Source organism: Ceratotherium simum, chromosome 13, assembly GCF_057802395.1.
Source record: "Ceratotherium simum simum isolate JZ-2026a chromosome 13, ASM5780239v1, whole genome shotgun sequence".
Classification (NCBI taxonomy): Eukaryota; Metazoa; Chordata; class Mammalia; order Perissodactyla; family Rhinocerotidae; genus Ceratotherium; species Ceratotherium simum.
The window spans coordinates 26,309,882-26,315,106 of record NC_141912.1 but is presented as its reverse complement, the minus strand read 5'-3'; the positions used below and the strand labels follow the sequence as shown (position 1 = coordinate 26,315,106).

Here is a 5,225-nt window from a genome sequence, read left to right as displayed (position 1 = left end):
CTTCCTCTACTTTATATGGGATGCCGCCACAGCATGGCTTGACAAGTGGTGCGTTGGTGCACACCTGGGACCCGAACCTGTGAACCCTGGGCTGCTGAGGCGGAGCGCGCACTTTACTGCTTGCGCCACTGGGCCAGCCCCAATGATGAGAATTTTAAAAAATCAAATGGCAAAGTGGAAATAAGCTGAGGGAAGAAGGGCCTATTTTGTTCCTTTGTTGCTTCGAAGATGATCTTATTTAAAGGTCCCCTAAACCAAGTCTTCAACTTATTTTGCCTACTTACCCCTAAAAGCATTTGACTAACCTTAAATGACTAGATTAGGAGACTGTATGGATAGCTATGGCACACGTGTACAATGGAGTCCTATGAAGCAGAATGAATAAAGAAGATGTCTGTTAACCGATATGGAGAATTTCCAGGAGACACTGTTAAGTAAAGAAAAAACAAAGCACAAAAGATTATATACATATTTGTATGCCAAAAAAAGTAAGGGGGGGCACGGAATAAGAAGACATACACACAGAAGGATAAATCAGAAAACACTGATTGGTTACCTAAAAGGGTAGTGATTATGAGGAGAACGGGTAGAAAGGATATGGGAAAGAGTGACACTTCTCTGAGCATATCTTTTTTTTTTTTTTTTAATATGAGACATTGTAAAAATACCCTAAAACTGAAAGCAAAGTGAAAGAAATGAACCCAATTGTATTTCCAGTGAACACCATGACATACATAAGGGTAAAAAAGAAAGTACTAAACCAAGCTATTTCTTGACATGGAAACTGGGGCAGGGAGAGAAATACAAACAAATCCTGGATTCTTTGTAATTGTTTTCTTTTCTGTCGCCATGTAGGCAAAGCAATTTTGAAGCTATTCCAGGTGTATTATAGGATAGAGCACAAGAGTAAATGTGTTGATGTCACTTCAGCCAGTGTTCTCATTGTGGAAGAAGGGACATCCAAATAGGAGATGGAGGGAAGGCAAAAAAGAATCCTGTGGGGATGGACTAGAATTGGAAATATCAGTGTGAACTTATGATTACTAAAATGTGCATATGTATGTGTATATATATGTATATATGTGTATATATATGTGTATATATATTGATTATGTATGTGTATGCACATGCACATATTTCTTAGATATTTTTGCTAAAAGGTCCTAGAAGCAAAGACATCCCAGAAGCGATAAGCTCACCTAGACCCTGGATATTGGTCTCTAATACTATTCCTCACTAAAAGGGCACCTCTAAGAAATAACTGACTTTAGGATTGGGACAGAGTAGATGCAAGTTGAGCCTGGAACAACTTATTATGTCAGAAGTTAAGAAAGTCCTAAAAAATGTGATCACAGACTGTCACAAGGACACGGTAATCAGCTTGAAGGGCCTACCACTGACTAAAACTGGGTTAATTTGAGTACCAAAATAATTAAAGGCAATAATGATTGTAAACCACTGAAAAAATAGGATTTCACCAGTCCATACTGATAATAAATACATAAACAAATGGAAGTTGAGGGAGAACTCTTGCTTGCAATAGAATGCCAAAAAGCAGAATGGTAAATGTGAAGAGAATGCTGGAGTTGAAATACCATAATTTTGCAACTCTCATAATAAAGATTGCTTCAGGGAAGAATTATCCATAGATGCTAAATCTTGAGGGGTAATTTTGATAGGGAGCAAGATATTTGTATGGTCTTAAGAATCTCCCCTCAGATTGCTTATTAGTTGCAAGCGGGGAGAGTATACTCGTGTATCAGCTTAACTGCGTGATCAGAATTAACCCCATTAATGAGGAGCAATGGACGTCACATGCCTCCAAATTGGATACCCCAGAGGACATAATATCACTTACATGGTATTCTGGATGGGGATGCATAACTTGAACTTAATTATGAGGAAAAAAATCACACAAAGTCCAAGTGAGGAGTGTTCTATTTTTTTAACAATGTGAGCAGTTACTGTATTCTCCAAAAGTGTCAACGTCATAAAATACAAAGAGAAGCTGTGGATATGTTCCAGATTAAAGGAGACTAAAGGGCTATGAACAACTAATGCAATATCTAATCCTAGATGGAATCCTGTACTGGAGGGGAAAAAATGCTACAAATGGCATGATTGGGTCAATTGACAAAATTGATAATTATTTTAAAAACAGTGTCAATGTTAAATATACTGAGCTGATCATTATACTGTCGTTATATGTAAAGAATATCTTTATTCATAGGAAATACCCACTGAAATATTTAAGAGCGAAGGGCCATGATACATGCAACTTACCCTTAAATGGTTCTGAAAAAAAATAGAGAAATACAGAGATAGAGAGAGAGACGGAGGTGGAGGGCGAGAGAGAGAGATCAAATGCTATAAAATGTTAATAGGCGAACCCCAATAAAAGGTATGCGGGCTGTCTTTGTACTACTCTTATTCTTATAAGTTTTAAGTCATTTCCAAATAAAAAGTTTAAGACCCTCTTAATGGAAATTTGAAAAAGTAAAAAGAATAGTATAATGAACACTCAGGTTCCCACCAACCAGCTTAAACAATTAGCAGTGTTTTGTCAATGTGGTTTCTTTTGTTATTCCCTAATCACCAACTAGCATCTTGCAGCAAATCCAAGACAGGAGGTTTCAAAGCGCTTTACTGTGACAATAAACAAAGAAAGATAGGAATTACTCTGACTTGAGGAAATGAAGAAGGAGATATGCAAACTTCTGTCCATTGTTCAGAGAGGATAGCCAGAAGTCTGACCAAAGCCTTGGCTCCTTTGGCTGTGCAATTTGACCCACGATGTGATTGGGGCTAGGGATTATGCCACGGGGACACCTTTCCCAAGAGTCCCCCAGCTAGAGGTCACAGCACATCCCTGTGTGAGATATGTAAGATACGGGAATAAGCAGTAAATCGTGCTCTAAGAGTGCAGAGTAATTACACTCAGCCAGACATGCAAGCACACTAGAGTATCTGAGAAGGAAATGAGACTAGCTGGTTGGAGGGAGACAGAGCTGGGAGGATGTGAAGCAGGAAAGTTTGTACAAAGCGCATTTTCCTTTGGAACTCAGAGGTCGAGAGCAGAAAATATGTAGTTCCAATCGCGGAGAGTGATGATGCTCGGTCGACGAGGATGGGATTCGAACCCACGCGTGCAGAGCACAATGGATTAGCAGTCCATCGCCTTAACCACTCGGCCACCTCGTCCCACGAAGATCTCGTGCTTTTGAATACTCCTTTAAGTTTTACTTTTGACAAAGGCTTGCACTTTGATTTTGATGCATAGTGCTGGTCTTCAAACTGCAGTCATTTTACAGAATTTTCACGCAGAACCAGTTCTTTCCAATTTTCTCAGGGGGGCATTTCACACTTTAATAATCTTATCCTAACCTGCTGATGTCTCCAGCCTCAACTGTCATCCTTCTTCAGTACTCACACTTGCCTTTCAGTCACGCTGAAATTCTTTCTAGTCTCACCAAGCTCCATAATTTCCTCATTTTCTACTCGCGACACTCTCGAGTCCTCCGCTCTGCCCTCATTTCACCTGCTTTCGTTCTTTGCTCGTTCCTCAGATCTCAACTTAGGCCATACAGACACCTCTCCCCCCCTTTTTTTTTCTTACAGTACTTTTTACTGAGGCTTTACAGTTGAAAAATTTTTGAGAATATGTTTTGTCTTGCAAACATATTTTCATTTCGTGTCTGACACAGAATTTTATCCTAATATTATGTATTTTTGTGCTCAAAGACCTTATGCTGCCACTCTGCAACAGAAAATACATATATAAATTGAAATCTTATTTTTAGTTAATTCCAGCAATGATAAATTTCTCTTTAAGCGTTTTTCTTCTGACTTGAATTATCTTCTCATTTAAAAGTAGCATACAATGAAAGATGTAAATAGATAATTTTGATAACTAATTTATTATATAGGTAAAGTAGAATTGCATTGGAAACGCATCTTCTAGCGAAAGGGCTGGGAATATTTGTTCCCATCAACTCGCTGAGTTGCTCTGCGGCACGGTGCGCTCGCTCGTCTGATCTTCCTTAACACTAGAGCTGCTTTTTCTGCCCACATTTCCTTTCTTTCCGCCTTGCCCGCCGCTTGCCGCTTCCATCCCGGCCTCTCTCCAAAACTACACGGCCCCAGCAATTCCCGGGGCAACTGCGCTTTCCCAATCTGCAGAAGGGGGTCCCAGCTCTGGGGGAGATGAGGAACTGCAGAGAGAGCCGAGGAGCAGCGCGCCCCCCGAAGTCCTCAGGGAACCCTCGCTAGGAAAGGTCGCGGCGGCGTGGAGTAAACACCGCTGTCCCCCGAAAGGAAGTCTATTAATCAGCTCATTTCCCCGCTTCCCTAACCAAGGAAAGCTTGTTCGTGCAAACTCGAAGCAGCTTGTCCACTGACTGTTGAATATCACAAGTCGTATCTTCCCGCCCCCTGGTCTATCGACCCAGACCTCTGAATTTGGGCTGCGATCCTTTTGTGTCCTGTCTGTGCACAGTTTTCTCTCGGCCTCGGCGACAGTCGACTCTCTCAGACGCATTGCCTAGGGGTAAATCCTTTTCTAAATTTCCGTCCTAACTATTCTCGGTCCAAGACTATCAACGAATTTCCTCTCGCTCTTCTCACCGGCCGCTCTTGTCTAGAGATTTCCAGTTGCAGCAAGGCTCAGGCAACTTCCTCGTGCAATTCCTTTTGAGATTTCTCCTTTTTTTTTTCTCCTAAGAAGCAAGCATTAAATTGGCCCTTGGCTGGTGACTGCAGACGCTGGGCTCGGCAGATGTGACGTGGGAACATCAGGAATAAAGTCGGGCGCAGCGATTTGTACAAATAAGAGGTTGCAGAGAAGAGGTAGGGATTGAATGAAAAAGAACTATAAAGGTCCCACCGAGATTTGAACTCGGATCGCTGGATTCAGAGTCCAGAGTGCTAACCATTACACCATGGGGCCTGTCTTGGCACACAGTTTCTTAAACACCGGTGACCTAGTTCTCTGTCCTTAAATTCGGTTGTTTGAGAAGTAGGTACATTCTGCTCTTCTTCCTCTACGGTGAAGTCATGGACGGTTACCTGTTACATGTCGGCACTCAACACATTTTACACCAGAGTCTTAACGGAAAACGTTGACTTCCAAATGTCAGGAATCCTCCCCTCCACCCCCGCATTTCCTCCCATGTGGTTCTGGAACCGTGAGCTCTGGGGCCCCTATTTCTACACTGGAAAACAAGTGA

General features: G+C 41.7%; 2 non-coding genes across 2 annotated transcripts; both read right to left on the bottom strand.

The window, feature by feature from the left end:
- Window positions 1–3,119: 3,119 nt before the first annotated feature.
- TRNAS-GCU (transfer RNA serine (anticodon GCU)) lies at window positions 3,120–3,201 on the bottom strand. The gene has a single exon. It is a non-coding gene; the product is annotated as a tRNA-Ser (tRNA).
- Window positions 3,202–4,873: 1,672 nt separating this feature from the next.
- On the bottom strand, window positions 4,874–4,945 carry TRNAQ-CUG (transfer RNA glutamine (anticodon CUG)). Its single transcript has one exon. It is a non-coding gene; the product is annotated as a tRNA-Gln (tRNA).
- Window positions 4,946–5,225: the final 280 nt, after the last annotated feature.